General features: G+C 42.4%; 1 pseudogene; it reads left to right on the top strand.

The window, feature by feature from the left end:
* Nucleotides 1–22,288, top strand: part of LOC144505372 (NACHT, LRR and PYD domains-containing protein 3-like) — a 37,521-nt pseudogene extending 15,233 nt beyond the window's left edge.
* Nucleotides 22,289–22,870: the final 582 nt, after the last annotated feature.

Below are 22,870 nucleotides of genomic sequence, written 5' to 3'. Positions count from 1 at the left end.
TACTTTCATAACCAATTTTGAAGTTTTGATGTCCACCACTTTACCTCATTTAGAAAATTGTCAATCAGGCCACAGACCTATTGCACCATTGTTATTAATAGTATGTTTTTAAAAATATTAAGCAAAGTGTTTTTGAAATAAATCAAAACAGATTTCTGCCAGACAATTTAAAGGCAACAGATTTAGCTTTATATTTTGGATAGAAGTTCCTCTGTGCCATTTCGCTTCATACAACTGAACTTGGGTCAAAATAAGTCCATGCAAACTGAAAATGATGTACAGTTTTTTGAAAAAGATTCCAATTCTTTCAGTGTCATTAAGATTTTGACTTTAAGTTTTCTTTTATTCATTCATGGAACATGGGTTATGTCAGCATTTAGTGCTCATTCCTAACTGCCATTGCGAAGGTAGTAGTGAGCTGCCTTCTTGAACCGCTGCAGTCCATGAGGTCCAGGTACACCAACAGTGCTGTTAGAGAGGGAGTTCCAGATTTTTGAACCAGCAACAGTGAAGCAACCACGATATATTTCCAAGTCAGGGTTTTTTGTTGAAGGGGAATCTTCTTATGTGTTTTGTGCCCCTGTCTACCGAGATGGCAGTGGCAGAGAGTTTGGGAGGTGCTGTCTGAGGAGCCTTCGTGAGTTCCTGGAGTGCATCTTGCAGATGGTGCACATTGCTGCTACTGTGTTTCAGAGGTGAAATGACTAGCCATTCATGCTGGCGGAATTCTCTGGTCTCACCAGCAGGACACACTGTGCTGTGAGTTTTCCAATGGTACATAATGGCTTCAATGGGAAATCCCATTGATCGTGGTGGGGCCAGAGAATCCCTCAGCCAGCGAACTGTGTGCCACCTCTCACAACTGAGAAACATACAGCTGGGTGGCCGGAGAATCCCTTCCATTGTTTTTCTGGAAGGGGTGCTTTGTCCTGGATGGTATTGAGCTTCCAGAGTGTTGTTGGAGATGCACTAATCCAAACAATGCAGACATTTCCGTCACCCTCCTGACTTGTGTGTTGCAGATGTTGGACAGGGAGTTTTGGAGTCAGCAGGTGAGTCAGTTGCCGCATGAGCTAATTTCGAAAGTTGATTATCAGCTTTAGTGACTGTTTCTAATGTAACTTTGCAACATCTAGTTTGCCCCAGGTATATCTGCATTCTTTATCAGGTATATCAAATGTTCCCAGGAATGTGCCAATGCCACTGTATCTCTTTATTTTACTTAGGAACTATCTCATGTATGTTTAATTATGCATGATAACTTTTCCTTCTCAAAACATGCACCTACAATATCTGGACATCAGTAATCCTACTTCTTTTAGGAAAGTTAGGAAACTCTTTGCTCATTCTTCTTCCATCTTTCCTGGTCCACTTTCCATGGACAAAAAAACTGTTTCCGAATGAGGACTGCCTGCTTGACTCCAAGCACCTTTGATGTACTTTATTAATAGGTGCTCTTTTTCGGTACCCAGATCACCAACAACCTGTCCTGCTCCCCCCATGGCGACACTATAGTTCGAAAGCCCACAAACGCCTCTACTTTCTCAGAAGACTAAGGAAATGTGCATGTCAGCTCGACTCTCACCAACTTTTACAGATGCACCATAGAAAGCATTATTTCTGGTTGTGTCACAGCTTGGCATGGCTCCTGCTCTGCCCAAGACCTTGAGAAATTACAAAAGGTCGTGAATGTCGCCCAATCCATCACGCAAACCAGCCTCCCATCCATTGAATCGATCTACGCTTCCTGCTGCCTCGGCAAAGCAGCCAGCATAATTAAGGACCCCATGCATCCCGACATTCTCTCTTCCAGCTTCTTCCGTCGGGAAAATGATACAAAGTCACGTACCAACCGATGCAAGAACAGCTTCCTCCCTGTTGCTGTCAGACCTTTGAATGGACCTATCTTACATTAAGTTGATCTTTCTCTGCACCCTTGCTATGACTGTAACAGAACATTCTGCACTCTCTCATTTCCTTCTCTATAAACGGGATGCTTTGTCTGTATAGCACGCAAGAAATAATACTTTTGACTGTATGCTAATATATGTGACAATCATAAATCAAATCAAACTAACACCAATTTATGTTTTAAGTTTTGGGAGCCACAGATTACAGGAAATAGGTGCTCAGGAACCTTATGAGAGATTTTCAAGTGACTTATTAAGTTTATTGAGAGAGATGGTTTAGTTATTGTGCATAATCTCAAAAGATAGGAAAAGCGGATGACTCTGATAGTAGAAAGTGGTTTACTGATCCCAGAGGTTGAACAGACCTATGGCGTAAAGTCTGTTGGTCTCTGTAGCTGGTGGCTGAAACATTCTGCCCATCAACGAAAACGTTGTGAAACTCTTTGCTCATTCTTACTCCATCTTACCTGGTCCATTTTCCATGGAAAGAAAGCTGTTTCCTAGTGAGGACTGCCTGCTTGACTCCCAAGCACTTTTGATGTACTTTATTTATAGGTGCTGTTCCTTTCCTTGTCAGTCTGCTGAGGTGGCTTGATGTTATGACGACCAATTCCATAAGAATCCTCTACTTATTCTGAAGAGTATCATTTATTAAAGGTCCCATTTCTTACATTACTAAATACCATGGATTTACTCTGATTGCTGTAATGTTTTCTTCCTGACTTCCAAGCCAGATAGCAACAGCTTCACATATTCCCGTTTCCCCCCTCATTGCAAATCGGTCATTGATGGGTCTGAACCGAAGTTACAATAAACTGCAAGATTTAGGAATGCAACCTTTAAATAATTTAAAATTCTACTCTAATGCAGATATCAGAATAAAAGGGTGGACAAAACAAATGTTTATACGTTACCATATTTGGCATGTACTCTCTAACATTTTCAAGTTAGTTTAATTATATATTGAGAATATATAAACTTGCAAGCTTCAAGTCTGATTGAAAATAGAAGAGGCTGTAAGTATATTGGCAAGTCATTTGTGTCCTAGATGAACATATCTGCAGGAAGTGTCACCGGCTGCAGAATGTTGAGGTTCAGGTTTTGGAACATGGACATATCAAAAGGTTGGAGTCACTGTTGTACATCTGCAAGGCATTGGACTATGTAGATAGATAGCATGCCTCCGGAAGAGCCGACACTGCAGGTTAAACGTACAGAGGGAATGCGTGACTGCGAGACAGTCTACGAGTACGAGGCAGGTAGTCCAGCAGTCCCCTGAATTGATCTTGCTTGCTCATTGTTTTTCCATTTTGGATACTGGTGAGGGCAATAGTTCCTCGGGAGTGCAACCTAAGTTAAATCTCTGGCACCAGAGGTAGCTTAGCTGCAAAGGAAGGGAAGGAGAGGAGTGGAAGAGCAATTGTGATCGGGGATTTCATAGTCATGGGATCAGACAGGTGTTTCTGCGGCAGTAACAATGACACCAGGATGGTATGCTGCTTCACTGCTGCCATCGCCAAGGGTGTCACAGTGCGGGTAGAGGACATGCTTCCAATGGAGGGTGAATAGCCGGAGGTTGTGGTCCATATTGGTACAAATGACATAGGTCAGCAGAGGTGTAAGGTTCTCAAAGCAGATTTTCAGAAGTTGGGAAGGAAACTCCAAAAGCAGGACCACCTCCAGTGCCATTTGCATAGGAATAGGAGGAGTCAGTGATGAGTCTCGGACCAGGGGCACATTATAAAGTTTGGGCGAAGCCACCCAGCATGACATGGAATCCATAGAACCCCTACAATGCAAAAGGAGGCCATTCAGCCCATCGAGTCTGTACCGACCACAATGCCACCCAGACCCTATCACCACAGCCCCATGCATTTACCCTAGCTAGTCCCCCTGACACTAAGGGGCAATTTAGCATGGCCAATCCACTTAACCCGCACATCTTTGGACTGTGGTAGGAAAGCGGAGCACTCGGAGGAAATCCACGCAGACACAGGGAGAACTTGCAAACTCCACACAGACAGTGAGCCAACCTGGGTCCCTGCCGTTGAGGCAGCAGTGCTAACCATTGTGCCACCGTGCCACCTCTGAGGAGGGAAATTCATTTGGTCAGAAGGTTGTGAATCCTTGAAATGTTGAGGATGTTTAAAATAGAGGTTGACAGACTTCCCATCACCAATGGCATAAAGGGATATGGGGATAGTTTGTTCCTATGTTCCCATGTGTAAGGCAGTGAGCAAAATATCAAAATTGATAACTCTGTAGCTCTAAGGAACCCACATGCGAGATTGTATTGATGACAACAGGATGCCTAACACAGTCAGTATCACTGCTATGTCATCGTGTTATTAACAACTACAGTAAGTTGTATTTATATAACGCCTTTTAAAATAGTAAATAAGAAGGTCTTGTTTTAGAGTGGGTAGCGAACCAGCCTCTAAGTGAGAAACTCTTGGTTCAAGTCCCACTCCAGGACGTGATGGCCAAGGAAGCTGCATTCGTTATGTTGCTAAACAAGTTGAGTATCAACTTGTAAATCTCTCCATCATATGTGAATGATAAGTTGTGAGAACAGGAGATATTCCTGGTCACCCATGTGATGGAAATAAAATTACAACGCCTAACATTACTATCCATAGCTCCAAGACAACATCATGATATAAAAATGTATGTCTCCAAGGCAGTTTGGACTCCTGGGCCCAGGGTAGAGGAGGACGCAGGGGCAGTTGGCTCAGTTAACTGGAAAGCCAGTGTGGATCGCACTGATGCCAACTGAACAGTGTTCGATCCCCGTTATGGGTGGGGTGGATTAAGTGCGACCTGATGGAGCTCATGGCAGGATGGATGAAACCTGCCTTCAAGAAGAGAAATCAAGAATAAGAGCACAGTAAAATTCTGCAGGCACTTCACCTGAGCACTATCCAACAGATTTTGGAAAACAAGGAAAATAAGGAGACATAAGAACAGGCGAGTAGCTAAGTCAAAATGGTTGGTTATGAGGAACAGCTTAAAGGAGAAGAGTTGAGAGTTGGGGACGATTAAGCAGGGAATTCCAGATCTTTAGAACCCAGGAACTCAAGGCATGTCGTCCAGTGGCAGTAATTCTTAGTAATGTAGTTATTGTGAATGGTAAGTATTTGACGGAACGAAAAAATATAAATGGTGGTTCTCCAGAAGTCAGGGCAGGATTAGCACCAGGACCATTCATTAACAACTTATCCTTGGATGTACATTAAAAATGTGCTGTCAACCTGGTAAAACTGCAAGTCAGGACTACTTGCATGCCAAACTGTGGATGTAGCACATGATATTTCAATGCAATCTCATAAACAATATGTCAGATAAAAGCCCTGTAGTAATGCGACATCCATTCCCCAGTGTTGGTGGACAATTAAACAACATTCATGAAGAAGAGGCTCCACAAATATCTCCATCCTTAGTGATGTGAGAGTGCCCAGCACATCAGTGAAAAAGACAAGGAAGAAGGATTTGCCACCATCTTCAGCTAAAATGTCAAGTGGATGATCCATCTCAGTCTCCTCCTGTGGTCCGAAGCAACGCAGATGCCAATATTCAGCCAATTTGATTCACATTCCATGACCCCAGGAAATGGTTGGTGGCACGGAATGCTCCAAAGGATATCGGCCGTTCCAATATTCAGCAACAGGCTTGTGCCCCAGAATTAGATGTGTCCATAGTCAAGCTCTTCCGAGGCAGCTACAATTCTGGCAACTACCTGACAATGTGGAAAAAATTACCCAGGTATATCTTGTTCACCAACAGCACAAATACACTTTGGCCCATTACCAGACTACAAGCCTCCACGCAATCATCAAAAAAGTGGAAGGTGGCATTGGCAATGCCATCATTTGGCACCAACACAGCAATAGCCTTCTCAGTTGGGTTCCACAGCAGCCACTTGGACCTGACCTCCAAACATAGCCCAATCTTGGACAAAAGAGCTGAACTCAAGAGGTAAGCGGAGAGTGCCTTCCCTAGATATCAAGGCATCAAGCAGCATTGAAAAAAATGAAGTCAGTGGAAATCAAAGGTGAAACTCTCCACTGATTGGTGTCATGTCGATACAAAGGAAAATGTTTCTGGTTGTTGGATACTGATCTTTTGCATCCCAGTACATAGTATCAAGTGTTCTTCAAGTTAGTGCCCTAACCCAATCATTTGCAGCTACGTACTCAGTACCTTGCAGCCATAAGGCTAGAAATGGCATGCTCACTGATGACTACAGTATCATTCATGATTCCTCAGATACTGAAACAGTACATGAACATATGCAGCAAAATCTGAACTGAACTGGACCAACAGTGTAAGTATTGCAGCTATAAGCGGAGGACAGAGGCTGGGAATTCTGTGGCAAGTGACTCAGATCCTAACTCTCCAAAGCCTGTCCATTATTCCCAAGGTTCAAACCAGGAGACTGATAGCCTACTCGAGAATAGTCTACTCGCCTGAATGAGTGTAACTCCCAACCAACGCAAAAAAGTCAACACCATTCAGAATTAAAGAGCCCCATCCACCAACTTGTACATTCATTTCCATCAGCTCACTGAGGTAGCGATGTGTGATATGTACAAGATGCACTGCAGAATCTAACCAAGGATCCTCTGACAGCATCTTCCAAACCTACGACCTGTGCCACTTAGAAAGACAAGGGCAGCAGATGCAAGTTCCACTCCAAGTCACACACCATCCAGACTTGCTATATCATCGCAACTTCACTTTTACAGGACAAAAATCTTGGAACTCTGTTCCCCGACCAGCACTGTGCACCAGGCAGACTGCAGAAATTCTAGAAGGTGTTCACGACCATAATTGACATAGGATCAGCGAGGCTTTAAACATTGGCTTTATTTTCTCTCCACAGATGCTGTCAGATCTGCTCAGATTTTCCAGCATTTTCTGTTTTTGTTGCAGGCCCTTTTTGTTCTTTTCTTGCCTCCCTTCAATGATTTTCCAGATGTAGAATACCTATTAAATCACTACTTTTTCCTAATTCTGAAGAAAACTGATCGAAGTGAAACATGAACCCTGTTTTCCTTCATAAATACTGGCTGACCTGCTGTGTATTTTCAGCATATTCTATTTATATTTCAGATTTAAGGTATTAATAATATCTTTCCATCTGTGTGAATGGAAGTTGTTTCTTCAGTGTCTCACAATGTAGATTTTTATTGTGATTTATGGTGTTATTTTAAACAGCTTGGATTTTTTCCTAATTCCTCTTATTTCTCACTCTGATTCCCAGTCCATGCGATGTCAGTCTGACAGGTTCTTGTGCTGAGGATTTCTCCTCTGCTTTCAGTACAAATCAGTCACTTCCACATTTGAATCTGGGTAATAATAATTTGTGAGATTCAGGAGTGAAACTACTGTCTGCAGCTCGAAGGAAACCGGACTGTAAAATACAGCGACTGAGGTAAGTAGCAGACTGTGTGAGATTGTATTTATAATAACTGGCCCAGATCTTCCAGTCTCCAGATGGTCCTCGCAGGTACTGCAGACGATATGCAAGGCATCCCCCTCAGAAGTCCACATGCACTATTGCCGAGGAAGTTTAAGCTATGTTGAACAGTTACTGTGTGTCTGAATAACGCCCCCTCCTCTCCTTGAAGCTCCCAACACCCCAAACTTTCATTTAAAGACAAAGACTTTAAATGGTTTTGACTGAGCAGAATAGTTACCCGGGAAAAGTTAGGATTAAAATAGTTCACAATACTGGTGACCTTATGACTTCCCATTAGACTTCCTAACTACTCCCATGACTGCCCAGCAACCCTCCAACCCAACTATCCTCCCTGCAACTACAAATCGGCTTAACTCTGCTTCACCCAATGTGACTCCCCTCCCAGTCATCTGAGTGTCCTCCTCCCGCACACATCCCAACTTGACTATCTCTCCCCGCCCCATCCCTTCCGGAAACCTGACTACAGCAAACAGACTACTCCACTGACCTTCCTGGCTACTACCCACCGCCCCCCCCCCACCCGCCCCATCTTCTAACTCACCCCTTCAACTAACTACCCCATCGACTAGCTGAATATGCTCACAACTACCCTCCGACTTCCCCCAACCCAACGATCTTCAAACATCTCCCTAACACCAACTTCCCCACCCCTGACTCCATCCATCTAATACCTACCCGTTCACCTACTTACCTTCTTTCTCTGTAGCTTGTCAAAGTGACATTTGAACAAAACTTACCAATATGTGGCAGCCCATGCTATAAGAAGCGGTTGTGGCTTAACATTCCCTGAAATTCCTATAGTCCCAGGGAAGGGCACCAGGAGCAGTTTTGCTCCACATTTCTCTCACAGCCCAGTTCAGAAATCTGCAGAAAAGGTGTGGAACATCAGAATAAAATAGGTTAAAAAGTAGCGATGTGGGAATCCAAAACTTTGGAGGATTCTGTCCCATACATATTTTGAGCACTTCAATAAATTAATGGTGTCCATTATTAGTGTTTGATTATTATTAGTGCTAATGGTAGGGTGGACATAACCATTAAAAGTTCTAACTATATTTAGGAGAATAATTTAGAAGAATACAATTATTAAAGTCATGGCTATTGTACCATTTTCAGTTTTATCTTTAGTCATATCGAAGACTGTAAGTTTAACATTGTGTTCTGCACTCATCTTGGCAGACATCATTGATCCTCTTGTGGCATTGTAACTGTGCCCCATGCTTGCTCACGTCTGCAATCACCATCCAAACTTCCTGGATTAACGGCTAATCTTGTTATTTAATTAGTGTGTTCTTCATTTTGTTCCTTCGTTACATCTGCCCAACTGCCTGTCATTCAACAATTGTTCATTGCTGCCATTGCCCTGTTTTAATAAAAGTTTGTTGAACTGAACACTGCTCTTCTCTTTACAGAGACCTGCGAACTATTCCCAGCATTTTAGTCAAATTTCAGATTTGCAAAATCAATGGTATTTTTTTCCTTCTTTATGATAGAAGTTAGGATCCTTGAATATCTAAGTCTGTACATTATTATTATCGTTAACAGTGTTCCTTTAAACATGAGGGTTTTGCACTGATTCCTGTTATTTTTGTCTCTCTGATTCCAGGCTGCATGATAACGCTCTCACAGATTCTTGTGCTGACGATGTCACTTCTGCTCTCAGTACAAACCAGTCACTGATGGATCTAAACCTGAGGAGCAATAAACTAGGGGATTCAGGAGTGAAACTACTGTCTGTGGCCTTACAGAATCCAGACTGTAAAATACAGAAATTGGAGTAAGCAACAGACTGTGTCAAAGTGTTGTAATAACGGGATAATTGATGTTATTCATTATCATTAGTACCAGTAATTGTCTTATAAATAAACATTGTGCATTTACTCTGACTTCTGATATGCCTCTCCCTGATCCCCAGTCTTGGATGGAATGTCCTCACCGATTCTTGTGCCAAGGACCTCGCCTCTGCTCTCAGTACGAACCAGTCACTGATGGTTCTGGACCTGAATTCATACTCCGTCACAGACCAATCAGTACCCGCTCTCCGCCAACACATACAAACCTGCCGGAGCTTGGAGCAGATAGTGTGAGTGTTTGAGTTAATAAATAAATATACAGATGCGTTTTCAGCCACGCTGATGGTGAATATATGTATATTATTATTGAAATATTAATTCCAGTCTCCTGTTATTTACACTGCTGGTTTAATCTATGTATGTTATGCTTAATCTTTAATCTGCTTCAGGTTTGTGGGGAATCGTTTCAGTCCAAATGGAAACAGGCACTTGGAGTCACTAGAGGAATTCCGATCCGGACTAAGTGTGAAATGTGAATATTCCAATTTATCAATATGATTGACGATTACATAAACATTTGTGTCTGATTTCCTGTACCTCCATTTAGAATGGTGGTGCTCCAGGTTGAAATCCTATGGGCCATTTCCCAGTTTCCAGATCAAACTGAGTGACCTCAGAGGCCCAGCAACAGGCTCACGTGACGTAGCCACCTGGCCCCCACAGCGTTCCTTCTGCAGGATATCCGGGGCTGAATGTTCCGCAATGAGGCACTTTTGAAATGTGCAGACAGGAAGGAGCCAGGATGGGGATCAGTCTGGGCTGCAATGGGACACTGACAATTACAGGGTTTGGGGGTAAAATATCCAGTGTTTCTGCTCAATATCAGTGCCCAGTGACCCTGCTGGGAAGTGAACCTCTGTGGGTTCAGGATGGGGACAGGGTCTGTTCAATTGGAATAAATCCCACCATCTAATAGGGGCATACACCCACTGCATGGGGTGACTTGGGGAGAGTATCATGCTGGGGAGGTTCCAGCAGATTATGAAAGGGAGGAATTGGGCTGAAAGTATCAATCCTTTTCTGCCGCCTTTCAGTAAGAAAACAACAGTTGTTGAAACAATGTATTTAATGGAGACTGCCCGGTTGATATTGCTGTCATTTATACACTGAAGGGTGAGTTTCTAAACAAGTGGAATGACACACTGGAGTGTGTCAAATAACGAAGTTGACCTGACCTGGTAAATTCACCCACCTGCTCAAAGAGAAAAAAGCTGTGGAAGTTGAGTGAGCCATTTTAAACTACACTGCAGTAAATGGACAGGATCCATGTTGGGACCCAAAGTCTGAACCACTGTGGGCCTAATGCATGGATTGTGGTCTAAACACAGAACAGGATCATGAATATTTAAACAGCTATTAGATTGATTTTCTGCGTCAGGTTCTTATGATGTATCTCTGTTATATTGATACTATTGTCCAGATACTGATGGACCTGCTGTACGTTACAGTATTTCCTGCTTTATATTCCCTATCATATGCAGTTTGTTTATTCTCTCTTCACTCTGGTATAATAAATGGTGGAGTTTCACTATATTTATCAGACTTCAAAAATCAAGGAATTTGTAATCAGCAATGAGCAGATTAGAACAAGCTCTCAAGAAAAATGACCCAGTATTAGGTATAATCTGGGGCCACAGACTGACAGATCAAGGGACAGAGGGATGAAACTCTATGGTTTGATGTAAAAATCTCAACTCAGAAATGTCAAATTAATTTCCATATACTAATGAGGAGTTAATATATAGCAGAAATAACAGGTAAAAGAAAGGAAAAAATAACATTTTCAAATAGTTTTCACATACTCTTGTACTGCTGTAACTGAGACCCAATTACTGCCCTCAACCCACAAATTGCAAAGAGATAAATGGCCATTTAATGGAGCAGATTTCAATTCTCAGGGGAGGGGAGTGTGTTGGTTATGTTGCTGGACAAACAATTTAGAGATTATGCTAATAACCCAGAGAACGTAACTTCAGATGACAGTTTGAGAATTTTAATTCCGTCTAATAGACACTGGATTTTAAAAATAAACTGTGGTCGGTGGTGATTAATTTGTTCGAGTTTTTGGAAAGGCAACATGCCGTCCTTATCTGTTCAGTTCTGCATCTGACTCCGAACCCTCTCTAATGTGATTGACTTTTGTTAGCTGCTTCCGAAGTGACCTATTATTGGCTTAGTTTTACCAAACAGTTTCATGAACGATTCAAGAAGACGGCCCACATCACAGGGAAATTTAAGTCGACAATTATTGTGACTTTACTAGCGACACCCACAGCTGGGAAATGAATGGAAACAAAACTTGTCAGTCGGGTCTAAAATCTGGTGGTTCAGAACGTTAAAATGGAAATTGAAATATTTCTGTGAGGCTGTTGATTTCTAATATCAGTTTCTCACCAGAGCAACAAGTTGAAAAATAATTGTCCATTCAGTGGCTCAGTGGATTTGTCACTGGACTAGTGATTCAGAGACTCAGAGTAAGATCTGGCAACCTGAGTTCAAATCCCATGACAGACGGTGAAATTTGAATCCGATAAAAATCTGGAATTAAAAGCCTAATGATCACCATGAAACCATTGTTGATTGTCGTAAAAGCCCATCTAGTATACTACCTGGTGACTCCACATGTGACTCCAGAACCACATTTGACTCCAGTGGGCATTTGTTGACTCTCAAATGCCCTCTGAAATGGAGGGCAGTTGGGGATGGGCAATAAATTCTGGCCCAGCCAGCGATGTTCATGTCTCCTAAAATTTAATTTTAAAAAACGTACCTGCTTATTAATTGTGTTGCTGTGTGACCCTGTCTACAATAGTTTTCACTGTATATTAGTATATGTCACAATGAATCAAATCAAATAATGTTTTATCAATTATTTGTATGCTCAATGTTGAAGTTATGATAATTGTGTTAATTAAACATTGCCAGTGGATGATGTTCTGTCTGACTTGGTCTTTGAGGTTTTGACCAGGGACGGTTAATTCATTCAAACAGGAGCTTGTGGGGATTTGAATCGAGGATTGGTGCAGTTAACTTGGACTCGGTGGAAACTGGATATCACACAATTCAGTTGAACAATATTAGGCATATTCACATTTCGGCCTAATCTGGGGGAGGGTTAATTTTAGATGGTTCCTCTACTATCAGGATATCTCTCAGAAGGACATTAACTAGTTGCTGAAATGGACAGATAGGTGGCAGGTGACGCTTAATGAGGAGTAGGTGATGGCACATTTCAATATGAAAGATTTGAAGGGAATAATTCAAAATATAGGATAAAATTCTACAAAGGGTGCAGGAACAGAGGGACTTGGATGTATATGTGCATAGATCATTGAAGGTGGTAGGACAAGTGGAGAGCAGTTAATGAACCATATAGGCCTGGATTCTCCCAAATAAATTCTAAGTGCCGAATTCATGTAACAACTAGAGTAACTCCTTTTTTTTTTACCTAAATTTTCAAAATGAATCTCCCACACTCTGAGTACTGAGGAGTGTCTCAGGGACGTTCACGCTGAAAATTCAGTGGCAGGGCACATTCCCGTTGGAGAAGGCAGCAGCATAGCATTGAGCAAGACGCTGCGCATATGTCGATCTGCCAGAGTGGAGATCAACGCATGCGCAGTAGCCTCGCACTGCCAGCCTCCCAAACGCTGGCCAGCACATCAACTTGCATTGCTACCCCTCAGCTCTCTCACCCCCCGCGATCGCTGGCCTTCCAAATGCCTCCGGGCCAGTCCTGGCCACCACCCCCTTGGCCCGGATCAATCAGCCGCTTCCCTCCCTCTTCCTGTAATCCCGCCCCGTTGACAGTGCCTGATGCCTCGTGGGAAGTGCCACTTGGGCAGTGCCACTTTGACCCTTGGGCAGTACCAGTGGTACTATGAAGACGAACATCTCGCCAAGGCCATCCCCACACCCCCACTTCTTGCCTTCTAACAACCGCACAACCTCAAACAGACGCTTGTCCGCAGCAAACTACCCAGCCTTCAGGAGGACAGTGACCATGACACCACACAACCCTGCCACAGCAACCTCTGCAAGACGTGCCGGATCATCAACACGGATGCCATCATCTCATGTCAGAACACCATCCACCAGGTACATGGTACATACTCTTGCAACTCAACCAACGTTGTCTACGTTATACGCTGCACGAAAGGATGTCCCGAGGCATGGTACATTGGGAAGACCATGCAGATGCTAGGACAACGAATGAATGAACACCACTCGACAATCACAAGGCAGGCGTGTTCGCTTCCTGTTGGGGAACACTTCAGCAGTCACGGGCAGTCAGCCGCCGACCTTCGGGTAAGCGTTCTCCAAGGCGGCCTTCACGACACACGACAAAGAAGAATCACTGAGCAGAAACTGATAGCCAAGTTCCGCACACATGAGAATGGCCTCAACTGGGATCTTGGGTTAATTTCACTTTATCTGTAACCAACACAACTTGCCTGAGCTTGCAAAATCTCAGTAACTGTCCTGGCTGGAGGCAATACATATCTCTTTAACCTGTGCTTAACCTTCTCTCCACTCACATTGTCTGTACCTTTATGACTTGATTACCTGTAAAGACTCACATTCCAACCATTATTTTCTAAATTGAGTTTGTGTCTTTATCTGCCCTGTTTGTGAACAGAACTCCCACTCACCTGATGAAGGAGCAGCGCTCTGAAAACTTGTGGCTTGTGCTACCAAATAAACCTGTTGAACTTTAACTTGGTATCGTGAGACTTCTTACAGTACCAGGGGGCCAGGCTGGCAATGCCCAGTGGGCACCCCTCCCTTGCCCCTCACCTCCTGGGGAGCCTCTGTGGCCTCCCCTCACTCCATCGGGTTCGGGCCATCAACTCCCCATTAGTTGAGAGCTGTTGTAAGCATGGCACAGTAGTTAGCACTGCTATCTCACAATGCCAGAGGCCCAGGTTCAATCTGTGTGGAGTCTGCACATTCTGCCCGTGTCTGCGTCGGTTTCCTCCTGAGTGCTCCAGTTTCCACCCACAGTCCAAATACGTGCAGGTTAGTTTGATTGACTGTGCGACATTGCCCATTAGCATCAGGGGGACTAGGTAGGGTAAATGCACGAGGTTAGGGGAAAGGGCCTGGGTGGGATTGTGGTCAGTGCAAACTTGATGGGCTGAATGGCCTCCTATTGCACCGCAGGGATTCTATAATAAACTCCGCTGGAATGACCCACTCCTGGTGAGGGGGAGAGGCTTGCAGTCCCAAAGTTTTCAGTCCAAGACTTACAAATAGAATTATAATGCTAATCTTAATATTTACATCAGTTCCACGCCAATGTTTGGCACAGAGCTGATGATGCCAGATATCTGGGTGCAGGAGAGGTGCGGAAGCCGTGGCACCCAGCGGGAAGTCCACTATATGGCCTCCGCTGATATCTCCAGCGCAATGGGCTGAGAGAGTTGCCCCAGTAGTATTTGGGGCTTTATAAATAGGACCACAAAGTACAAAAGCAAGGAGGTTTTCCTCAACTTACACAAGACACGAATAACTATGTACTTAATTACCACATCAAGTGAAATCTGTTCCACTGAACAGGATACCTTGTTCCTATGTCTTCTACCAGGTTCCCAAATCAATGGCTCTACTCCAATCTCAGTCACAATTGAGGGATGCTATCAAAACATCTCTGAAGAGGTCAAACATACCACCTAACTCATGGGAATCTTCGCCTTGTAACCAAACAAAATGGAGTAGGTTTATTTGGACTGGCACCAAACACATTAGAGACTTCATCAGGAATACTCAGAGGCAAATTTGAGGTGCTTGAGAAAGAGCAAAATTCCTCAAACAACTCATATACCTGAGCATTCCCGCCCCCCCCCCCCCCCGCCCCCCCCCCCCCCCCCCCCCGCACCAAACCCCCCAACATGTGGTACCGTCTGCTGTTAAGGCCCAGAGCAGTTAGCCCAGTCTTCAACTTTTGCATTTGATTTTGGCATTAGGGTTAGCATAAGATGTTTCAATCCAGATATGATTGAAGTGATCCACTAGGAAGTTTTACCAAAACAAATCTATTTAAGAACAATTGGTAATTTTAATCGGTATCAGAACTTCTACCAATTATAACACTTACACATAGCAAAATATAATACTTAACATTCAGCTATCTCTGTTCCAATTTAAAGCAGTATCCGGTAGACATCCTGCACCAAATGAATTCTTACTGGTACCTCATGTGCTACCCACGATACCTCTTTTCCATAAGCAAACGGTAATAAAACTTGATGAACCTCTGCTCATTTTTCATCCCTTGAATATGTAATGGTAACTATTTCCTCATTAAGACATCATTTTCAAGTAAATAACATTCCAGTATACACTCAAATTCTTCCTTCATGTATGCTTTCTAGTACAATTATTTTATCTCTATATCTTTCTGTTGTGATTCAGCTAACCTTCTTGAACTAAAAATATTCACTTCATCCTCCACCTGTTTTTGTTCTTGCTCTGTCATCTGACAAAAATGGTTTCTGATAATTGAACTTTGACGTCTTCATCTTTACTTTTAATTACTCCTCTTGTCTTAACCTATGGCTTTGTAGCCTTGATACACGCAATCAGGAAAAATCGCAGGATATGTGTCCTTCAATAACTCAGTTGTTTGATTTTCCATTGGCTTTTCAACTACAGTAGGCATCACTCTCCCCTGTGATTCAGTTATATCGTTACCCAAGATTAACTGTATCCCTGGACAAGATTATTTTTCTATTACACCTGTCGCTACTTCACCACTTTTCACCTGACTCTCCAACTTCACCTTATATCATTGAACACTACTCTTCTCACCCTGAATTCCAAATATGACCACCTTTTCTGGCAATGCTCCTTCTAAACTACAGAACTGCTCATCTCTCACTATCAAAGATGGACTTGTCCCCGTATCTCTGAAAATGTTAACCTTTTTACCTATTCCTCCTGGTATACATGAGTAAACTTTACCCACAAAATAAATTCGTTAAAGAGATCTGGCACTTTCTTATCAATTAACACCTGAACAGGCTATACATTCTTTGGCACTTTGGCTTCAACTGGGGTCTCCTATTACCACTTTAACAAACCCCACTTGCTGATCCTGTTTTACCACATCTGTCTCCCCAGTGCTTTACTTAAACCACCAACACTGCGACTTTGTGTATCCATCTTTATTACAGTGAAAACATCTGCAGCTTTTTATTTCTCTTCTGACATTATGGGTTTCCTTCGTAAACTTAGTTAAACTATCTTTACTACCTCCCATGAGATTTCCTTTACCACCTGAGGAATTCTCTTTTCCCCAGTTTCTATCCCTCACAAGCTGAAACTGATTTTGGAAACCATGCTTTGATTTATAAACTAATTAATAATCATCTGCCATTTTTGCTGCTAATTTCACAGATTTAACCCTCTTTAAAGATTTAAAGTTCTTCCACATGAGTTCTCATTACTTCAGGAAGCGAATTTTTAAATTCTTCCAAAATAACCGTTTCTCTAAGAGTATCATATGGCTGATCTATTTTCAAGACCTTTATCCACCAGTCAAAATTAGTCTGATCCTTTCAGAATCCAAAGTTGTGTGTCTTAGGCTGATTGGCCACTCTAAATTGTCCTTAGTATCAGGGGGATTAGATGGGGTAAATACATGGGTTATGGCGATATGGTCTGGGTGGGATTGTGGTCAGTGCAGACTCGATGGTCCGAATGGCTCCTTCTGGACTGTATGATTCTATGATTCTGTGAAATTCTCTGCACATTTGACCAAGTTCCTTAGATTCATAAACCGTTGTCTGTACGCTTCTCATACGAGTTCATATGCACTTAAGATGGCTTTTCTCACCTGATCATAATCTTCAGATACTTCCTGTCATACTGACAGACAGCTCATTAGCTCTATGAATGTTGTTTGAATCTATAATATCTCCATGGACTGTGACCATTTGATTTGTTTAGCTACTTACTCAAATTAAGTAAAAAACAGACTTCTACATCCTTCTCATCAAACCTTGGCAATGCTTGTTCATACTTAAACACATTCCCACCATGCATTTGACTACAACGGGTTCAGTTTTCCTCAACATCCTCATCACTACTCAAAGACTTTACCTTTACCTCTGCAATTTTACATAGATATTTACTTTTCAGCTCCAGTTTCTGAAGTTCAAATTCTCTCTTTTTCCCTTTCCTCACTCACTTTTTCTTTTTGTTGTTCTTCCAGGGATATTCTTTCCCTTTCTTTTTCACTTGCCTGTAATCCCAAACTCTGTGGCCTGGGACTCGGCTCTTCCCTCTTTGACTGGGTCCGAGACTTCCTGACCAACAGACTGCAGTCAGTAAGGATCGACAACAAAACCTCCACCACAATCATCCTCAACACCGGTGCTCTCCAAGTTTGTGCCATAAGCCCTTACTATACTTCTTATTCACCTATGACTGTGTGGCCAAATTCCCCTCCAACTCAACATTCAAGTTTGTTGATGGCACCACCATAGTGGGTAGGATCTCAAACAATGAGGAGATGGAGCACAGGAAAGAGATAGAGAATCTGGTGCAATGATACTAATCCCATCCTCAACAAAATGAAGGAGATAGTCAATGATGTCAGGCAGAATAGTGAAGACATGCCGCTGTCTACATTAAAGGGGATGAAATAGGAATGGTCAAGAGCTTCAAGTTGTTAAGTATCAGGATCACCAACAGCCTGCCGACGCTATAGTTAAGAAATCTCACCAGCACTTCTATTTTCTCAGAAGACTAAGAAAATTTGGTATGCCTGCCATGACTACCACTTTTATAGGTGCGGCATAGAAAACATTATTTCTGTTTCTATCACAGCTTGGTATGGCTCCTGCTCTGTACAAGACTGCAAGAAACTACAAAGGATCGTGAACAATGCCCAGTCCATCACACAAACCAGCCTCCCATCATTGACACTGTCTACACTTCCCACTGCCTCGGAAAAAGCAGCCAGCATAATCAAGGACCACACGCACAATGAGTCATAGAGGTTTCCAGCAGGGAAACAGGTCCTTCGGCCCAAGATATCCATTCCACCCTTTTTTTACACCCCAAAACTAGTCCAAATTGGCGGCATTTGGCCCATATCCCTCTATACCCATTTTACCCATGTAACTGTCTAAATGCTTTTTAAAAGACAAAATTGTACCCACCTCTGCTACTACCTCTGGCAGCTTGTTCTAGATACTCACCACCCTCTGTGTGAAAAAAATTCCCTTCTTTTGTATCTCTCCCCTCTCACCTTGCACCTATGCCCTCTAGTTTTAGACTCCCCGACCTTTGGGAAAAGATATTGACAATCTAGCTGATCCATGTCCCTCATTATTTTATAGACCTCTATAAGATCACCCCTCAGCCTTCTACGCTCCATAGAAAAAAGTCCCAGTCGATCCAGCCTCTCCGTTTTACGCAAACGATCAAGACCCGGTAGCATCCTTGTAAATCTTTGCTCCACTCTTTCCAGTTTATTAATATCCTCTCTTTAATACGGTGACCAGAACTATACACAGCATTCCAAGTGTGGACTCACCAATGTCTTGTACAACTTCACCAGGACATCCCAACTCGTGTATTCAATGGACATACACTTTTCCACCTTCTTCCATCTGGAAGAAGATACAAAATTCTGAGGACACATACCAACAGACTCAAGAACAGTTTCTTCCTGTTGCCATTAGACTTTTGAATGGACTGACTTTGCATTAAGTTGATCTTTCTCTGTATGCTAGCTATGACTGTAACATTACATTCTGCACTCTCTACTTTCCCCCTCCATGTATAGAATGCTTTGTCTGTATATCACATAAGAAACAATACTTTTCAATGTATAAATGATACATGTGACAATAATAAATTAATAAAATCAAATCAAACCCAAGATCATGTTCAAATATTATGCTTATTGTTTCTCTCTCTCCCTCTCACTTTCGCCTCTAATTCAAGCTGTTTCATTTGTAATTGAATTCTAGCCATTTCCAATGATTTTGACTCTTTTTCTGGCAAATTTGAATGCTAAGCTATCACTGCAATTACCTCGCCCCTTCAGGTAATCTCAACTACAGCGTGTTTGCCAATTCCTAAAGGTTTGCTTTAACCACTTTTGTAAGCCACCCAGAATAACTTCCTTCAGGATGATATTGCAGTTTTTACTGCTTTGTGGAACAATTTGCTTCAGAAAATTGATTCCATCAGCAATTTGCTGCCAAATGTTGGTACAACTTTACTGAATGGTTCACAATTGTTCACCTCAGTTAGAAGTTTTGTCCTGGAAATATGAACTGACCATATATCAGTTGAAGCAGAGGCACCAGCATTAACAATGAATACAGTGCCCTCTCATGATGAGAAGCATACAGGACGCAGGAAGATATTTTTTGATGAAACTAGAGAAAATGAAATCACTTTAAATGGGAAGAAGATTCTGTTCATCATTGTTGAGAATGTCAGGGTTATTTGTGACACAATGATGTTGCATTGCAGAGGAGAAGGAAATCTCTGAAAAAAGCTGTTGACTTAATTTCTGCAGAATGAAATCAATTTAATTCTACTGGGAGGACATAAACACAAATTGTTCTGAAGATGCAATGAAACAATTCATTCATTTCATCGATAATGATTAGCTAGCTCTGTGCTTTCAGATCATCAGCTGAGTGGAACAGTCTTGAACGTGATGGTTCGCAGACAACGTTTCCAAATATGGAAAACATTCTGAAAATATGTTTAATAATACCTGTCACAAATGTTTCTGCTGAATAGCCTTCCATTGCATTGAAAAATGTTAAACATGATTTGCAAAGTGCGAAGAGTCAGGAATATTTGGAAAGATCAGCAGTACTGTGAGTGAAAAATACGTCCTAACAAGATGTTACCTATGATGATGTTGTTGATTGTTTTGTGAAGTGCAGAAGAAAGAGTATCTAAATTGCCATGGATTGCAAAGCAACTAATGAAGCAAGAATGCCTTTAAAAATGTCTCTGCTCCATATTATCTTATTTATATTGTGTTTTTAACATGTGACCACAATTTGCTGGTGAGCTATCACAGCTGTCACATGCAGACAACTATAGCTGGTGAACAACAACCGTTCCCCATCTCTCTCAAGACGAGCCTTCAGGATGTCTCTTTTGCACAAAGAAGATAATCCTGTCAAATAGCTGCCAGCAAAATCGTTGATATTGGATTTGAACTCAATAGACTCCACTCGATTGAAGGATTTGCTCCTTAATGGACTTTTTCTGGTTCATTCTGTCCTGCATTGGCCTGTGCAATGCTGCAGTCATATCATAGAACATAGAACATAGACCAGTACAGCACAGAAAAGGCCCTTCGGCCCACGATGTTGTGCCAATCTTTATCGGAAGCCAAGATCAAGCTATCCCACTCCCTAGCATGCTGGTGTGCTCCATGTGCCTATCCAATAAACGCTTAAATGTCCCTAAAGTGTCTGACTCCACTATCACTGCAGGCAGTCCATTCCACACCCCAAACACTCTCTGCGTAAAGAACCTACCTCTGATATCCTTCCTATATCTCTCCCCATGAACCCTATAGTTATGCCCCCTTGTAATAGCTCCATCCACCCCAGGAAATAGTCTTTGAACGTTCACTCTATCTATCCCCTTCATCATTTCATAAACCTCTATTAAGTCTCCCCTCAGCCTCCTCCGCTCCTGAGAGAATAGCCCGAGCTCCCTCAACCTTTCCTCATAAGACCTACCCTCCAAACCAGGCAGCATCCTGGTAAATCTCCTCTGCATTCTTTCCAGCGCTTCCACAACCTTCTTATAGTGAGGTGACCAGAACTGCACACAATATTCCAAATGTGGTCTCACCAAGGTCCCGTACAGTTGGAGCATAACCCCATGGCTCTTAAACTCCAACCCCCTGTTAGTAAAAGCTAACACAGGATAGGCCTTCTTCACAGCTCTATCCACTTGAGTGGCAACCTTTAGGGATCTGTGGATATGGACCCCAAGATCTCTCTGTTCCTCCACAGTCTTCAGAACCCTACATTTGACCCTGTAATCCAAATTTAAATTTGTCCTACCAAAATGTATCACCTCACATTTATCGGGGTTAAACTCCATTTGCCGCTTTTCAGCCCAGCTCTGCATCCTATCTATGTCTCTTTGCAGCCTACAACAGCCCTCCACTTCATCCACTACTCCACCAATCTTGGTGTCATCAGCAAATTTACTGATCCACCCTTCAGCCCCCTGCTCTAAGTCATTAATAAAAATCACAAAGAGCACAAAGTTGATTGGCTGATTTCTCCAGTGTGTTTCTCATCGGCCAAATCCATGTTTGCTCACTTCAAGATACATAGATCACAATATTTACTATCTCTACCATCATACTGACAACAGGTCGATTCGATTTCAACCAACAAGGTTTTTTTTCAAAACGTAACAAATTGTTTTATCAGTTAAAATAGCAATTAAACAGTCAACCAGTGATTTTTCATTTGTGTATATTTTGTGTATTCTTGCAGCTTGCCTTGTGGATTTGAATTTAAATTAATCAATTGCAGGCTTGTTTTCATCAATCACAAAGCAGTCAAGCAGTGGGCAATGATTTATCTACTTGTAACCTTTTGGGTTTCTATGGCTTGCATTATGGATTTGAATTCATCAATTACAGACCTGTTTTCATCAGTTAAAAAACATTGAACCTGTGATTTGTGTATTTTTTCTGCATTTCTGTGGCTTGCATTATATGAACTGAGGATGGACATGTTTAGGAGAACAGTGAATTAATTTGGGGGTGACTCTTAACGTCGCGGGGTTGAGCTCCATCTCATTGGATGTTGGTGTGTGGCATCATGAGTGGCGCCGATACGGAGGTAGAGGATGGGGCCCCCAAATGTATATGTCTAATTCTGACCAGTCCAGCAAAACACATTCAAAAAAGTCAATTATAGACTTCAGTAATGTCTCAACAAGAGATGACAGGCTTACTGCTTTATATTACGCTGATTTCCTTGTGTCTTCTTTCTTTCCAGGTACCAGTGGATGGTGTTGTCTTGTGAATAAAAGTAGTTGTCAGCTTATAGTGTCAATAATTATAAAGTGGGCATAGTCGCAAATGACCATAGACTGTTCTCCCCTTTGAGGAGGAGAGCTGATTTGGTGATTTAACCTGAGGGTCATCACACCTCAGGCGAGGGTCGAGGATGAGCTGGCTGTCCTTCATGATTAATCTCAGTATGCACATTTTACCCGTGCTGTTGGCACAAACCTACCATTCAGCCAACCAACTCTGACCAGGATTCAAACCTAGGCTTCAGTGGTGAAAGCACCGAATCCTAACTTCGAGACCACTAGGGAAGAAGCCTGTTCTTGTAGCCAGGTCTCAATTAATCGTATGAGTTACTTGATTTAATTTAAATTATAGACGATTTAACCTAAATGGTTCCCTATAAACTGACCTAGCTGCCCTTCCTTGTGCTATGACACTTTGTGTTTCCTTGCCAGTGTTGGAATCTTTAGAGAAAACAAGCAAATTCGACTCTGATCGCTGTGAATGAACAAGTTCAAACTAATTGGCATCAATTTCTTGTCTCTAAGACAATCAGAGAAATGTGTTGTCTGCAAAGGTGGGACATCTAAAG

The sequence above is a fragment of the Mustelus asterias genome, chromosome 16 (assembly GCF_964213995.1).
Source record: "Mustelus asterias chromosome 16, sMusAst1.hap1.1, whole genome shotgun sequence".
Classification (NCBI taxonomy): Eukaryota; Metazoa; Chordata; class Chondrichthyes; order Carcharhiniformes; family Triakidae; genus Mustelus; species Mustelus asterias.
Note: the sequence above shows the minus strand (reverse complement) of the source record. Positions and strands in the feature narration are given on the sequence as shown.